At 45.3% G+C, this 18,063-nt stretch overlaps 1 pseudogene; it reads left to right on the forward strand.

Moving 5' to 3' along the window:
* Positions 1 to 71: 71 nt before the first annotated feature.
* On the forward strand, positions 72 to 6,727 carry LOC105089880 (carbonyl reductase [NADPH] 1-like; annotated as a pseudogene).
* Positions 6,728 to 18,063: the final 11,336 nt, after the last annotated feature.

Here is an 18,063-nt window from a genome sequence, read left to right on the forward strand (position 1 = left end):
TTGTGATTTCTTCTGCGATCCAGAGGAAGGAAAAGTGGAACGGAGGACAGATAATGAATAAAAATCAATAGATGAATAAATGGTTTGTTGCAAAGGACCGTATGTGCAGACTGGTAAACGCTGAACCGTCTCATTGATTCTTAAGTGTTGAACCAGGCTGGGTTGACGTACGCGGGTCTAGTATTCCTTCAACTTTTCTCTTTGAAAGCTTTCAAGACAAACATCTGGAACCAAAAAGTCCTGCCTCTGCCACCTTCCTGGATGGCTTTGAGCAAAACCCAGCATCTGCTGTATCCCCTCAGCTGTAACGTGGGGATGATAGTCATAGGGTTGCTGTGAAGCTTACTTGCACGATTTGGGTGACAATGTTGAAAACACAGTGAAAGTGCCGACTGTCCTCTGTCATGAGTCCCCTGGGTCCAACACCACCCACAGCAGTGACCAGAAGCTTCATACTGCCCATCGCTCAGCCTGGCTTCCCCAAGGCCCCAGGGATTGTCCACCAAGTTCCCTGCCCTCCCAGAAGCACACCATGGAAAATTCCCTAAAAGTAACACATGATTAGATGTACCACTTACTAACTTCACATGAAACAAAACCAAAGTGTAGGCACCTTTAGCAATCCTGAGGATGATGTAACTATTAAAAAAAAATCCAGCTACTGGCTTGGCTTCATAAACAACATCCCACCGTGGGGACACACAGGGAATTCCAGTGTCAGGCACGCTGCCCACCAAGACAGTCTAATCACGGGACCATTTCCCCCAGTTCCCTGTCTGGAATTACTCTTAACAGATGTGGGGGAACTACATGCTCAGAAGCAATCACCCTAAGTACTTTTTTTGCATTTTAGGAAAAAAAGCAACCATTCCCATTCTGCAGTGATTGATGCATCCAACAAAACACAATTACTCTGCATTCCTTTTTCTCCTTTTGGAAATCTCCCTAATAGTTTTGATCCACAGCCAGAAATCCCTAGCCCCCTACTGACCCTTAGCCAATCAGTTTTGCCTGGGGGGAGCACACCTCTTCACCCTGCAAACCACTGCGCATCTCAGGGGTGGGATCAGAATATAACCCTGTCCTGGTTTGGCTCAAGATGGAGCACCAGGGAAGGGGGCAGACAAAGAATTTGGTCTTTAGAAACCTCCTGGAAGACGTGGCCCCTCCTTGGAGAAAGGGCAGGAGGCAGAGTTTATTTCTCTACGAGCCATAGCACTAGATCTTACAAATCAGCTCTTCCTGGCTTTGCTAAGTTTTACCCAGCCCCTGCCCCTTGCCTTACACACCAACCGCCAAACCCCTGCCCAGCCCCAAACCAGCCTCTGCTTGCCCAACAACAGCCCTGCACGTCCTGAAAGCAACCGTGTCATCCAGCACCCCCGTGGCGCCAGTTACCGGGGCCAAGAAGGGTATTGGCTTCGCCCCTGCGCACAACCTGTGCCAGCAGTTTCTGGGGGACGTGGTGCTCACGGCCCAGGAAGTAGTGCGGGGCCAGGGGGCCGCGCAGCATCTTCAGGCCGAGGGCTTGAGCCCACGGTCCACCAGTTGGACATCGACGACCTGCAGAGCATCTGCGCCCTGCCCGACTTCCTGCGCCAGGAGTACGGGGGGGCTCGACGTGCTGGTCAACAACGCGGGCGTCGCCTTTAAGAGCACCTGGATGTGGGCTCGGAGGGCACAGCTCCCGGGAGGGCGTCCAGCGTGGGCGGGGCGGGGCTGCTGCCTGAACCTTGGCTGTGGGCCCCATAGCTCCCGTGGGACCTAGAACCAGCTCCCAAGGGAAGGAGGACGGGCTGGAGGCTACAGTGACCTCTCTCACTGGGAAAGCAGAGTCTTTCGAGATTTGCAAGCCTTTCCAGCCACAGGGCCTTTGCAATACCTTTGATCAGATTTTTAAGGATTGCCTCCAGGTTTTGGTAGTGTCACTTAATTGGGCTTTGATGCAGTTTGGAGAATTTTTAACTTATTTTGAAATAAACAAACAGTTGCAAAGAAAGCTGCATAGAGATCCCATTTGTGTTCCCTTCACCCAGCCTCCCTTGATGGTGCCACCTCACAGAACTATAGCACCAGCAAACATGGAAAGTCACATGGGAGCAACAGTGACAATCAACCTCAGACAATAATTAGATTTCAACAGATCTGACAAGGAATAAAATCGTATCATTCTATGCATTTTTACCCTATGGCTCGTACTTATTAACTCTGTTTTCCTTCGGCCCTAAAAGTTGACAATCCCACACCTTTTCATATTCAAGCAGAAGTGACCATGAAAACAAACTCTTTGGTACTCGAAATGTGTGCATGGAGTTTCTGCCTCTGATAAAGCCCCAAGGTGAGTCTGATTGGAACCCGAGCTGCCGTGTGTCTGGAAAAGTCTGGGCCCTGCCCACCTCAGGTTTCATCTATAGGCCCCCCTACCTCTGGCGCTCAGCTACACTGGCCTCTGTGCTGTGTCTCCACCTGGCCAGGTGCCCACCCAGAGGCCTCAGGTCCCCTTACACATGGTCCAGGTGATTGATGCTCTCCGTCCACCTGCTTCTTGCACAACTGGCTCTTTCTTCTCTTTCCAGTTTTAGCTCAGAAGTCTCAACTTACAGGCCCTGTGCTTGTTCTGTGTCCATCACAGCTGGAGTTCCCATAGGATTTCATCCCAGACCTTCTCTCCTCCGACCCGCTCTCAGAGTGACCTGATTCAGGTTTGTGGAGCCTAGACAACCATCAGTTCATTAGCTCCCTGGAAGTTCTTCTGTGTCTCATCAGCTGGGTTTGTTTTTATCCTACCCTTATAGTGCGTTATACACACTGGTTTCTAGATGCTAAACCATAGTTTGGTCTTTACAAGCTCAGGAGGTCCCCAAACCATCCTCAGATTCAGTAATTCACTAGAAGGACCGAGAACTCAGCAAAATGCTGTCATGTACAAAATGTCAGTGAATTTAGAAATGTAGAGGGATTCAAATCAGCTATGGTAAAGGTCTCATGGCACAGGGTCTAGGAAAGATCAGACTTGGAGCTGCCCGAACAGATCCTGGGGACAGCACGCATGCCTCCCCAGTAACGTATGACAGTACACGAGGAGTACTGCCAACCAGGGGGCTCACCCAAGCCTTGATATCCACTATTTTTGGTGGGAGTTGGTCACATAGGCATGGCCCACTGCCTTCTTGTCTGACCTTATCCTCGAGCCCCTCCAGAGGTCCAGCTGGTACCAGGCACCAGGTACCAGGCACCACCATAATCACGTGTTAACACAGATTATATACCCTGACCCTAGAACACCAAGTCAACAAGGACAGTCTTCTCAGGTAGGACATTCTAAAGGTTTAACATTACCTCCCGGATACTCGGGCAAAGGGCTGAAGCTTCATTTGACCAAGCTTAGTCCTTTGCTTACAGAGACCATCCCCTGGGTCCTTCAGCAAGGCTGAGTCCTTCTTAGATACTCTCCAAGCAAAAGAATCATTGAAGATCTAAATTTACTACAAATTTTTTTTAAAACAAATACAACAATTGTGTTAGAAATATACATAACGTTTGGAGGAGCCAGTGTGGGGGAGGGGTAGCTTTTAAGCAGCAGAGTATCTGTCCTGTAAAGCCAATCCTCACATTTTCATGTGTGAGGATTCACAGGTTGGTCACTTGGTGTTTAGACCTTTTTAATACAACTGTTTGTGCAGAACAACTTACTATTGTTTAGAGATAAACTGAGGCATACAAAATTTTAAGGTTTATCTGAGAAAATATCTATTTGAATCGGGAGTGCCAAACGAGCAGCGGTGAGGATGGCTTCAGCAACAAGTACCCAGGAAGAGACCATCGTGAAGAAAAGGCTGAAGCAAAGTAAGGAGATGATGGATTGTCTGCAGTTCCTGGCCTAGATGGCTGTTTGTGTCTGGTGGTCCTTAGGTTTTGATTTTGGAACCTTGAGATGTTTACAGGCTTAGATTTTGGTTGGCTTACATAGGCCACTAGGGTACGAGAGCCACTCAGTCTAAGGGCCTCCTTGTTTAATTAATTAACAGCATAGAAATTAATTGATAGTGAGCTACATCCAGTTCTCCATCGGGCCAGTCATCTTTCATCACCATTACATCCTGATGACACTCTAGCTCAGGCTCCCCAGTACACATGATCATCACGATCAGTATCATCCAGTGATTCCGTGCCTCCAGTTTACCTATGGTGGTTCAGTATAATGCAAGGCCAGTGACACTCCACAGGATGGTACTACCTGTAACCTAAGAGAACATGACTGAGGAGTTGCTGGCACATTGCTAGAGTCCTGCTCAGTTATTCACAGTTGGTTCAGTTCATCACTGCATCCTAGGACCACATCTCAGAATGATGCCACTCAGATTCCAAGGCTTCTGTTCAAGCTTGTTAGGTCCCAAAGCAGAAATGGTGTTGACAACATGTGGCTTCACCCTGTCAGGCATCTGGTATAATTGAGCTAAGAGACAATATTATCTCCTGCTCTCAGCCCCACCAGGAACCAATGTGGTAACGATTTCTCTTGTTGCATAACCCATTTAATCATTCACCCTCATTTCTATTTCCTCCTGCTCCCCACTTATCCTTAACATTTAACCAAACTTTCTCACCTTTCAAAGGGATGTTAAGTTTGGCCACTCTGCTCCTCCTGATTGTCCACAGCAATACAAGTCTAACAGTGTCTTCCCATACTCCACCCCCATCATGTAGGTAGGGTTACCCAGGCCCAGAACTAGGGGGTTCCCTCTACCACTAATTAGTCAATTCAGCTGCATTTGCTGTCACTCCAGATCTGCCAGATGGGCTGAAGACACAGTCCACTCCATCAGGCCCTTAGGAATTCTGGCATAAATATTTAAATCTATAGGTAAGTTCCTTCCTTAAGGATTATCCCCTGACTTCCATATCCACAATTGCAGCCCTTGTCCCTGGACCATGATGACAGGAGGAAAAAAGAAACTTGAGGTGATGTGGGGAAAAACTGTGGGTTAGCCCCAGCATCCTCCCCACCCCCCCTTCCTCAGATCCCCCAGAGAAGCAGAGCGATCCGCCCAGTGGGGACTCTTCAGAGGCCCCCCTCATGCTGAGTTGACCATATGCCAATGTTCATCCCTAACTGGTCATGTTTGAGACGACTAGTTTCATTTCTGTGTCAAACCACTACTCTGTGGATGCAAGTGTGTTTCTTGGCCTGAGGAATTATAACTTGTCAGTCCAAATTGGGGCAGTGTCTTCTGTTCCAGTCCCATTAGAACACTCGCACATGTGGATCCACTGCCAGGCTGCCAAGCCAGGTCCCGAGACAGCATCTAATCTTGTCAGGACACGTTTGTGGCTTCCCAGGGCTACTGCCTGCAGCCAGACTTGCCAGCTCTGGGCCAGGCCTTTGCTTCAAGGATTCTGTCACTGACCCAAGGCAGTCTTTGTCTCTATTGCTGGCAGACAAACTGGTCCCTGGCATTTTGTGCCTCAGAAAATGCAAGAGTCACAAATAGCAAGTATCCCATCCCGAGGTAACTACAGCACCCCTCACCTCATGGACCCAAAGAGCCACTTCAAATAAGCACCCTGAGTATCTACTCAATGGCTCCAAGCCCCTGGCAACCCAGGAAGTGGTTCTGTTGATGGGCATTAACATGCCTACCTCAATTCCTCCCAACTTCCCACTTGACTTCCACAGTGCCGTGCTCCTGTGGGCGGCCCTCAGATAGTCCGGTGTCCCCTGCGCCTCTCTGTGCTCACACAGCCAGGACTTGAGTTACCACTTCGCAGTTGATGAAAACCCAAACCCAGAGACAACAGCATGCATTCAGCCCCCTGAGCTGATTCAAGTTCACCTTCCTCCCTCCAAGCCTCCCAAACCTGATGCTGTCTGTTCCTCTTGGAACCACCACCCATAAACCCATCAGCTCTTTGCTGGTCAACAGAGACCTGTCAGAGAGCACTGCCCAAGGGACCAAAAGATCCTCAGATGGTCCCAAAGGAGGCCACTACTCCTCAGTGCAGTGAGGACTCCTAGTCCCTGAGCATCTTCATTTTCATTTCTCACAGAAATCTGGGCACTGCCCTCCCCATTAGAGCATTTCTTTCTCTGACATCACCCTAGACATTAAGGCTTGGACAGATTATGAGACCAGTTCCTGTCCCTCTCTCATAGAGGCAGCCTTAATTCATCTCATAGAAAACTGGTAATTGGCTCTCAAATGGACATTTTGCCTCCAACATCCCAGCGAGTTGGGTATTCATCATTCTTGTACATACCTTTCTACATAATGATTTGTGTTGTGTTTTAGGCAGAGTTGTGAATGTGTCTAGCAGAAAGAGCTTCGTAGCTCTTGAAGACTGCAGCCCTGAACTGCAGGAGAAGTTCAGAAGGGAGGCCATTACAGAGGATGAGCTGGTGGGGCTTATGAACAAGTCTGTGGAAGACACAAAGAATGGGGTGCACAGGAAGGAGGGCTGGCCTGATACTGCATATGGAGTGACCAAAACTGGCGTCACTGTCCTGTCCCAGATCCATGCCGGGAAACTGAATGAGCAGAGGAGAGGAGACAAGATCCTCCTGAATGCCTGCTGCCCTGGCTGGGTGAGAACTGACGTGGCTGGACCCGAAGCCCCCAGGACCCTGGAAGAAGGAGCAGAGACCCCTGTGTACTTGGCCCTTTTGCCCTCAGACGCTAAGGAGCCTCATGGTCATTTTGTTTTCGAGAAAAAAGTTAAACAATGGTGAGCTTAGTCACAGCTCTGCCCATGGTCCTGCATATATTTCCTGTAGATTTGACCAAAAGGACACTTACAGTGTCAAAAATATCTCCTAAAAAAAATCAAATATTTCTATTGAATATTCAAGTATCACTTTGAAATGGCTACTAGTTCTGTGAAGTCTTTTCTGATTTCTTCTATGATCCTGGGGAAGTAAAAGTGGGATGGATGACAAATAATGAATAAAAATAATTAGATGAATAAAAGGCTCTTTCTAAATGTCCACTTGTGGAGACTGGTTATATGCTGAACCGGCACAGAAATCTAATAGACCAAAAGGTAGGTCTAGAGAAGTGACCTTACAATTCATGTGCACAAACATTATAGGTAGTAAGGGCAGACGGGAAATATTTTCAGCTTTTCAGCTTAGTGGTCTCTGTTGGAACTACTCAGATATGCTCTCATGGCATGAAAATTACATGAGACAATATACAAGCCAATGTGCACAGCAAGATTTGGCCTGCCAACTTTTGTTCCCCAGCCTCCAGTATAACATGGACAACGCCATCAAGAGGAGACATCCGCTCTGGTGTCTTTAAACACCAGCGGCATTGTGCTTGTATGAAAGATACAGCCTCAGGAGAATGTGAGACGATGGGGAAGTTCAGTGTGGACCAGTATTGATGGATATGCGAGGTTACTGTCAGATCTCTTCAGGGTGAAGGTGTTACTTATGTGGGGATGAAGTGCCAGGAGGTCTGCAATATTAATCAGGTTCTGCGTAATATATGCAGAAGATAAACACATAAGAGAGTAACATATCCATAATTGTTGGACCTCGTGTGGAGACATACTTGTGTCCACTTAACTTTTGCATTTGAAAGTTTTGAAGACGAACATCTGGAATCAAAAGGCTCTGCCGCCCTCAGGCATGACCTTAAGCAAAATACTGCATCTGCTCTAGCCCCTCAACCGCAAACTGTAAAGGCACTTTTAGCAAATTTGTGGATTGTGTAACCATTGAGTAAAATATTCCAGTGAATGACTTGGCACCCAGTAAACAACCCTCCCACCTCGGGGCACACTGGAAATCCCACAGAGCCAGGTACTCTGTCCACACTAAAGTCACAGGACCTATTTCCTTTAAAACTCTCTCCTGCCTTTCTCTTAAGAGAGCAAGGGAAGTTACATCTTCGGAAGCAGTTGCCCTAAGCAATTTCATTGCCTCTTGGGGAAAAAGCAACCATTCCCTTTCTGCAGTGGCTAATTGTCCCATTCCAAAACAATTACTCTGCACTCCTTTTTCTCCTTTTGGGGTGGTCCCTAATGGCTTTTGTTTATCTGCCAGGAATCCCTAGCCTCCTATTTACCCTTCATCACCAGTTGTTCTTGAGGGGAGTACACTGCTCCACCATGCAAACCTCTGTGTGTCTCAGAGTTGGGATCAAAAGGGAGCTGTGTCTCAAGTTTGGCTAGGGTGCAGCCTCCGGGAGGGACATACCCTGGAATTTATCATTAGGAAGCTTCTGGAACATATAGCCTCTCCTTGCAGGGAGGGAAGGAGGCGAGATACCGGATCTGGGGCACCCACAACTGGGAGAAGCCCCAACCACAGGCGCAGAGGCAACCAGGTCCTGGCGTGGAGTCTAGGTGGGGCAGCCGTAGGCATTGTTGGCACTTACTCAAGCAGCATACCAGAAGCAGCCCAGATCTCTGGCGGTGGCTACTCTACCACAGTTATCTCCCGATATATGCCAAGAGTCCATGCTGACTCCACCTGCCCTGCGGTGTGGCGGAGGCTGGGAGCAGTGATCAGCTGTGAGGGACAAATGGGACTTGCACCCAAGGCTGTGTCTGAGCAGAGTGAGGGATTCCATCGCAGGCACCTGCACAGGCATTGCGTTAAGTCAACTTGGACTTCTGTCTGCAGCCCACGCAAGCTGAGAGCCCACTTGCTTCAGGGCTCCCCACTTCTGGGGCAAGCGTACTGGTGTGTGGAGAGGGGAACACACACACTTAAAGGGAACAGACCCAGCGTGGGCCCAACCCTCAGGACTTCTGCTCCAGCAACTTGGGATCAGACCTTGCACCCAATAGTGCGGTAATGGCCACCTAGCAGAGGAAAAGTCCAGCCTGACACCCTGGCTCCAGCTCTAGCTCCTCCATCTCTAGCCCCACCCCTTACCAAGGTGATAGTTCCAGCACACTCTGCGGAAAGACGTGACCTGCGCCCACATCCAATCAAGCTCTCCCGCCAAAGGCATCGGGCACACACAGTCTATGCAGCGATGCTCCCGTGTAAGAACCACAAGAGGCAGCTGCAGTCAATTTCACCTAAATTGATAGAGGCAGAGAAAGCTAAGCAAACTGAAAAGGCAGAGGAACTTCTCTCAATTGAATGAGCAAGATAAAACCCCTCAAAAAATAAATAATGAAACAGAACTAAACAATTTACCAGATAAAGAATTCAAGGCATTGGTCAAAAACGTAATAACAGAATTAAGGGAAAGATTAGATGTACACAGGGAACACTATAACAAGGAAGTAAAAAATATAAAAAGACCCAATCAGAAATGAATAATTCAATAGCTGAAATAAAAAGTACACTAAAGGAATGAGTAACAGACTATGTAATACGAAAGAAAGCGTAAGTGATCTGAAAGATGGAATAATGGAAATCACTCAATCCAGAACAGCAAAAAGAAAAACAAATTTTAAGAGATTCCCTGGGGTAACATTTAGCATAGCAACATTCATATTATAGGGGACCCAGAAAGAAAAGAGAGAGAGAAGGGGATGGGAAGTGTATTTGAGGAAATTATAGCTGGGAATTTCCCAAACCTGAAGAAGGAAACAGAAATTATTTTTAATTCATTCATCTTTTAGTTTTTACACTAGAATTGTGGTTTACACACCACCATTACAGCATCCCGGTATAATGTATTTGTCTGTACATTTACCCACCATTGAGTTTCTTATGTTCATATGCTTTTATGTTGCTGCTCAGCATCCTTTTGTTTCAACTTTAAGACCTCTCTTTGGCATTTCTTGTAAAGCAGGTCTAGCGGTAATAAACTTCCTCAGCGTATTTTGTCATTATCTCTCCTTCATTTTTTAAAATTGACGTACAGTTGATCTACAATATTGTGTTAGTTTAAGGCGTATCTCTTTCATTTTTGAAGAACAGTTTTTCCAGGCATAGTATTCTTGGTTGGTAGTGTTTTTTTTCCCCAACACTTTAAATACCATTCCACTGCCTCTTACTTGCAGGGCTTCTGCTAAGAAGTCTATTCAAGGGAGACTTATGGGGGCTCCCTTGTATGGGATAAGTTGCTTGCTACTTTCAAAATTCTAATTTTGACAATTTGACCACATTGGGTCTCCATGCAGAATCATCCCACTCTGGATTCGTCCTATTTGAGGTCTTTGGGGCTTCATGAATCTGTATATCCATTTCCCTCCCCAGATTTAAGAAGTTTGGGGCCATTATTTATTTAAATAAGCTTTCTGCCTCTCTCTCTCTCTCTTCTCCTCTTGGGACTACCACCGTGTGGATATTGGTTTGCTTGATGGTGTGCCGTGGGGCCTTTCCTTTCTTCACTTTTTTCTTTTTGGTCCTCTGACTGGATAATTTCAAGTGACCTTCTCTGAGCACACTAGTTCTTCTGTTTGATCAGGGATGCTGCTGAACTCCCTACATAAGATACTCGTTTGTATTCTTCAGATCCAGAATATCTGTTTCTTTTTTTAATAGTTTCTATCTTTGTTAAACTTCTCGTTCTGTTCATGTAGTGTTTTCCTGATTTCATTCATTGTCTGTCTGTGTTCTCTCGTTCACTGAGCTACTTTAATATGATTATTTTCAATTCTTTGTCATGCAATTTGTATATCTCCCTTTCTTTCGGAGGTTTATTTTGTGCATTTGATTATGTCATGTTTCCTTGGTTCCTTGTATTCTTTGTCACTTTGTATTGGTGTCTTTATTAGAAAAAATAGCCACCTCTCCCAGTCTTTGCAGACTGGCTTGAAAGGGAAAGACCTTCACCAATCAACCTGCCTAGAGATTCTGGGAGCCTGTCAAACTTTTTCTATGAATGTGCTTTCTCTGGACTCGTATGTGTAGATTCCAAATTAGAGGACTTCTTGGTTTCTTCCCTGACCCCCTACCCACCCAAGAACCTCTCTTCTCCCTCTGAAGTCTGACTACTGTGCTGTGGCCACAGTGTTGGAGGCATGATCCACTCCTCTTCCCTGTGGAGAAGCTTCTGTTTCTGCACCTTCTCTCAATCTCACAGAGCTGTGCCAGCCACAAGTCCCTGCCCCTTTCCCTTTGTCCTTAACTGCACCCAGGTGTCTAAACTATTCTGCTTCCATCAGCAGTCCACGTGAGGCAAGAAAGAAACCGGGCCCTTGAAAAGTGCACTGAAAGACCAGAACATTTGAGGCACACTCCACTCCATCCTTCCCCGCAAGGAGAATTCAAGGGCCATGGCACTCTCTCTCAGTGCTGAGCTGTGCTGGCTTAGGGGAGGGCCGACATGGGTAAGGTGAAGTTGCTCTCCTTGCTCATTTCACTGCAGCTTCTCTCAGTTTTGTGCTCATCTGGAGTATTGAAACTGCTTAACCAGATTCTGGACCTCGGTCAGATTGGTGTTTCTGTGGAGGAAATGAGGGCGGGGGCTCTCTATCCTGCTGTCTTACTGCAGTCCCTCTTGAGCCTGCTAGCCTACTCTGCTGATTTTGTCCTTGACAGCCTCCATAACTGTGTGAGTCAACTCCTTAAAATTCCTTAAAGTCCCTCTCTCCCTCCTCCCTCCCTCCCTCCCTCTCTCCCTGTCTCTTTCTCCCTCCTCCTCTCTCTATATGTACTCACACACTATTGGTTTATTTTCTTGGAGAGTCCTGATCAGCTGAATAATTACATGTGGCAACAGGTGCGATTGAGTTAGGATTCTGAGCAAAGGCGCTTATCCTGAATCACCCAGGTGGGCTCTAAATGCCATCACATGTGCCCTTGTGCAATAAAGGCAGAGCAAGTTTTGAGAAAGAAGAAGAGGAGGCATTGTGGCCACAGAGGCAGTGACTGGAGCGATGCAGCCCCAGGCGAAGAAACACCTGCAGCCCCCAGAAAGTAAGACACCCCAGAAGGTGGGAGAGGCAAGGAAGGCTTCGGCTCCTCTGGAAACTTACAGGAGCACAGCCCTGCAGGCACCTTGATTTCAGACTTCTGGCCTCCAGGACTTTAAGAGAATAGATTTCTGTTGTTTTAAGCTACCCAGTTTGTGATCATTTGTTATGGAAGCCCCCAGAAAGTAAGACACCCATGTTCTTTGCATATTTAGCCAACAGCTTGGCCACATTTGTGACTCAGTGTAAGCTTTGGAAGACCACCCCAAACAGCCATGATGTAAAAAACCTCTGGCGTCTCTTTTTTGGTAGCTATCCCTAGGATTATTGGCTGTACCAATGTGTTGCTATTGGAGAATAAGTAGCCCAGAAAGTTCCTTGCCTTCAGCCAAGGAACACAAACAATCAGCAATGTCTCTTCTTTTGTGTGAGCTCTTGGTCTACGTGGTAGGGTTCCCACCTCTCCCTGCAGATAGAACATGCTATCCAGTGGTACAGAGCACTGCTGGCTCTTCAGACAGTTCAAGAAAGGAGAGGCTACCACGTGGACCTCAGCCCAAGAGCAAGTGACTTTGAACCACCCGCAGGAAGGTGGGCTGATCTCTCTTGCCCACCAGTGACCTGTGCTATTTCTGAAATACAGGACCTAAACAGAGTGAATCGACTGTGAGGAAATCAAAGAGAAAGAAGTGGTAGGAACAAGAGAGGTTTTGTGCTGTGCTGGCTGAGTTAACAAACATGCTACAGCAGCAGTGTATCAAAGAGGTTGTTGGTGGAGCCACGTGGACAACGTGGTGATATAACAAAAGCAATTTGCAAAATTGTTCTGTAACTTGTTCTGGAATTTCTTAAAAAGCCGGAACCTCTGGCTTCTGCTTGAGTTCGGCCAGTGGAGCCCCAGCTCCTCCCCACTGGGCCCAGCAAAAGCTAGCTCAGTTTTGTGCTCAAGAGAGAAACTGTGGGCACAGACTATTTCAGCAACTGGTCTAATTTACAAATTTTTATCAATCTATGCCCACATCCCAGGCTTAATAATTCCTGCCTTTAAACCCCCTGATGACTACCTCTTCCACAAAGCAGAAACAAAGACAAAGACAAAAAAATACTTCATAAAACCCAAGTGCTCAAACTATTTGGAGAGGCAACTTGACTGGATTCATTTGCCCAGTAGCACCCTTGCCTGGCGAGTTTCTAATAAATTCAACTTGTGGGTTTTTTTTTAATCTCGAACGTTTTTATGGTGGCTTTTTATGGGGAGCTTTAACAGACTTGGAGGTCCTAGTGACTATCTAGCCAAAATCCCCTCCTCCTTGTTGGCCCAACACTCCACGTCAGTAACAGCATACATCCTAAGACCCACTGGGTGCCCTGATCTGAGGTCCTCAGACGTCACCGTCAGTAAGTCTTCAACATCACGTCCGGGCTCCCATTCGTTTTCATCGAGCTGAGATTATTTTAAATCCAATCATTATCCTTTAGGAGTTGTTTAACTTCCTATACCATTCTATTCACATTCCTCGTTGGACATCTGACAAAGCATTCATTTACCACTAATCACTCTTTTTGCCTCTCTGCCATAGATGTTTCCTGTCTAGAAGAGGAAGATTTTAGGGTGGGAGGCATACATAGTTCTGACAAGTCTACCTCCAAAGTGGCCCTGAGGATAAATGGTGAAAGGTCTGGGGAGTCTGGCTTCCCTTCCCATCTTTTTCTTGGGTCACCCATTAAAACTTCACAAGTGCTTTCTTTAGTCTCATCTATATGTAAGAAGTTGGCTCTAGAAGAAGTCTTCTCTTACCACACTCCATCTTCAAGGGCCATTAATTTGTCACATCAGTGACTGGAACTGGCTCAACTTCAAGTTGAGGGGCCCAAGACATGGGTTACACGTCCTCCTGACTGCTAGCCAATACCTACTAACAAGACTACCATTCTTCCCGGCAGAAGTCCTGACGCCTTCTTACATGTAGTTTCCCTCAATCTTAATACCTGCTATTGTCCCTGTATTATTTCATAATCCCACCAGGGTAATATGGATTTGCAGTGGCCACTTTGAAGAATTTCTGGTATGACAAAAATTGACCATCTAAAGGGTACCTTAAAACAGAGACAAACCAAAACCCTTCATAAACTTGGTCAGCATTTTTGATCGGTGTGAGGAAACTTCAAAAAGAAAATCAGATCCAAATGGCACCCTTACAATATAGCTTAGGCAAAGATAATGACAAGAGTGAAAAACTTACAACTGTGTATTCATTCGAGTCACCATGAGCAAAAACCAATATGTGTACCCTGCATAAAAATCTACCTCTTCCTCCCTTCTCTGTGTCCTCCCTAGCTTCTGCTCTCTGCCTGACTCTGACTCCCCTTTCTGTCCCTCTGGTCCACCTGAATCACCTAAATCTCAGTAGTCCCTTGGAGTCAGACAACTGGAAACCTTCAAATAGATTTGAAACCACTGCATGCATTAGAATTCAGAGCCATTAATGATTCTCCTAAAATTTTACTGAGAAACCCAGAAAAGTCTTATGAACTTATAATCCTGGACTGCCAGGCTTATATCAGGTAGTTCACACACTGGTGGGCTCCCCAGATGCTAAATGGAAAACAGTCACTAGCATGAGGTTACAGAGAACTTCAGGGACCCTGAGTTCCACGGGACAGCCAACAGGTCAGCAGGCTGTCACAACAGGACATACTCTTCTGAAGATCACATCAGAAATGTTCCCTGTAACAATTTCCTGGGCTTTTAGTTTGGTGCAGCCACTGTGGAAAACAGTATGGAGATTCCTCAAAAGACTAGGAATAGACTTACCATAAGACCCAGGAATCCCGCTCCTGGGCATATATACAGAAGGAACCCTACTTCAGGATGACACCTGCACCCCAATGTTCATAGCAGCACTATTTACAATAGCCAAGACATGGAAACAGCCTAAATGTCCATCAACAGATGACTGGATAAAGAAGATGTGGCATATTTATACAATGGAATACTACTCAGCCATAAAAATGACAATGTAACACCATTTGCAGCAACATGGATGCTCCTGGAGAATGTCATTCTAAGTGAGGTAAGCCAGAAAAAGAAAGAAAAATACCATATGAGATCACTCATATGTGAAATCTAAAAAAAAAAAAAACAAAACAACAAAGCATAAATACAAAACAGAAATAGACTCATAGACATAGAATACAAACTTGTGGTTGCCAAGGGGGTGGGGGTGGGAAGAGATAGACTGGGATTTCAAAATTGTAGAATAGATAAACAAGATTATACTGTCTAGCACAGGGAAATATATACAAGATCTTATGGTAGCTCATGGAGAAAAAAATGTGACAATGAATACATATATGTTCATGTATGACTGAAAAATTGTGCTCTACACTGGAGTTTGACACAACATTATAAAATGATTATAAATCTATAAAAAATGTTAAAAAATTTCCTGGGCTTTTATTCAGTTTTGTAAACAAGATAAAGATGAAACCATCGGGCAATTCAGAGACAGATTAATGAACGTATTTCACAATAGTTGGCATAGACACTGGAGTCAATTTCACTGTAGATCTTTTTCTGTCATTTGTAAATGGATTAAAAACTTAATCGATTTGCAAAAGCAAGTTAGAATGGAAAATAACTCCCTTACCTCAACTACAGCAGCCAGCAGAATACTTTTAGAAGGAAAGAGATCAAACTCAAACTAAAACTCAGAATAAACGGAAGATTCTCCAAGTTAAACAATGACATGTTTTCCACAGAAGTAACTGCTGGGACCCATAAATGGGGAGATTACTCAGGTAAGTGCAAGCAAAAAAGAAATGGGAAAAAAATAACTATCTTGTATTAGCTATGAAATAACAAAAGAAAATTAAGATGCCCAAACAAAGAATTCTCTGACAAAAAAACAAGCACCCAGTTCCCTGCTGATGCCTACTCTCGGGAAGTTCCCTGGTATTCATCAGGGTCCCACTGTCCCACTGATTTCTCCTCTAAGAAAAGGCAATCTCTAGACCTCTTAATTCAAGAAAAAGAAAACGTAAGCCTCAATTTAAAACCAGAAATCTTAACATGGTGGGGCGGGGACAATTCTGGGCTGCTTTATTCTGTCTTCGGGCATATCTAGCTTACGCCTTAAAGAAGGTCTAAGAAAGGGTGCAAATAACCCTGCATGGTGTGGTTCAGAGAATGACAGGAGAACCAGACAGTGCCACTAAGGCCAACATCTCCTTGCCAGAGAAACTCACAAGATTGGACAGGCAATGGGTTAAAAAATATATATATATATATAGCCCTCCTGGACAGAGGAATGCCTTCTCAAGGCAGAATATGTGCAATTGTCAGGGAAGAATGCTGTTATTTCCATCCCTACCGTCTTTTCAATGATCTTTGTCATTAATTAAAGAGATCTGGAAAACAACAGCATGAGAAAAGTTCATAAAAAAAAGGCTCTTCAAATTGTTTTCTTGGCTTAATTGGGTACACTTGGTTCTTGGTCTAGAAATAGACTATCAGCTCAGTGTTTGTCAGTGTTGCAATGATCAAATACGTGGTTCCAAAGAACCTTAAACATTGCCATGTAGCTGCTGTTTTATCAGATGATCTTATTGACAGAAGCTATAACACCTACTGAAACTCAAGTGACCTCCACCATAACCCTCTACTTAACTCAGTGGTGTAGGTATAGACTGGCCATCTAGGCTAGGATGTGGGCTGTCCCATAGACACGGTTGAAGTATGATCCGATAATTCTGACTGAGAGAGAGAAATGTGAAGCAATTATATCTCGCCAACTAGATGCAGAAACCAAAACCTTAAAAAACAGAAAGACTGAGCTCAAACAGCTCAAGCAAAAATTTGCTTGGTGGATTCATGTGTTTCCAAAAGATAAGCTAAGAAATAAACTGTACAAATACAAACCATTCTGGCAACTCTCCTAATTTACAAATTCTGACCAACCCCAGTTTATGTCTCAATTTCTAATTCCTGCCTCGTGACTTATAATCCAAGCAAAACCTTGTGAAACCCAATAGCTCAAGACCTTTGCGCAATCTATTGGATGAAATTCATTCAACCAGTGGCTTCCTTGCCTGACAAGTTTTTGATAAACAGAGGCCTTTTATTATTATTTTTTTGGTGACTTATCCATCTTTGTTATTTTTTTTAATCGAAGTAGAGTTGATTTACAATGTTGTGTTAGTTTTTGGTGTACAGTAAAGTGATCCGGGTATACATACATATATTCTTTTCCATATTTCACATTTTCCCTTTAGTAACCATAAGTTTGTTTTCTATGTCTGTGAGTCTATTTCTGTTTTGTAAATAAGTTCAACACAGATTTCTCGGATGCTCCTATATGGGGTCCTTGACAGCTCATTGGGTAATATTCAGGAAAAAGTAAATAGGGCTTTCTATCCTCTTGAATTTGCTTTCCTCTGTACTATTTATAGCCAGTGATTCTGGGATGGGGACTACAAGAATGAGGAAACGGTTTCCTCAAACAGCACACCCCCTTACTTTCCCAAATTCTCTAACAAGATGCTGCCATGCAACTCAAAACTGAGACGCAGAAGTACAGTAGCCACTGTCAGTAATGGAGCCATGGTGCTTCCACCAGGAGTGCTGGAGAAGAGTGTTGAAACCACCAGCTTATAAATCACCAACGCAAACCCACAAATGTAGGTGGTAGGAAAATAAGTCAGCATAACTGATTTTTTTAAACTAAGATTTCAAGAAGTACCTCTCCAAGTCACTGCTCCCATCTCTCTCCCATGTGATATGACCTGCTTCCTGGGTGGGTGAGAACTCTGTGTGTGAACCAGAGGAAGGACACACAGGGTGGAACCATCAGAGGTAGCAAGGTCACTGGAGGTGGGGTGAGGCAACATGGTGGTGTGCAGCCTGAAGCCACCATCACTGTCCACATTATTAGTGCTGTGGATGCTGGTTCCCACCCCCACCCCATGTCCAAATTCAGCATCCCTAAAGCACTGCTGTACTTCATGCACATCCACTCCATGCTAAAAGCTTTGAAGGGCAGCTACCACTGGAAATATAACCAGGCCCTTGGCAGGGCCGGTCTTTGGACAATTATAAAGGACACAGAAACAGACTGCTTCTAGAAAAGTGTTGGTTTGCAAACTGGCCCCCATACACAGAGGGCAAGGAGGAACCAAAGAAAGAGGCAGACCATTCCAGGTTGGTAGGTGGCAGGTTTAATAAGCAAAGCAACTCAC

Source organism: Camelus dromedarius, chromosome 2 (assembly GCF_036321535.1).
Source record: "Camelus dromedarius isolate mCamDro1 chromosome 2, mCamDro1.pat, whole genome shotgun sequence".
NCBI classification, from domain to species: Eukaryota; Metazoa; Chordata; class Mammalia; order Artiodactyla; family Camelidae; genus Camelus; species Camelus dromedarius.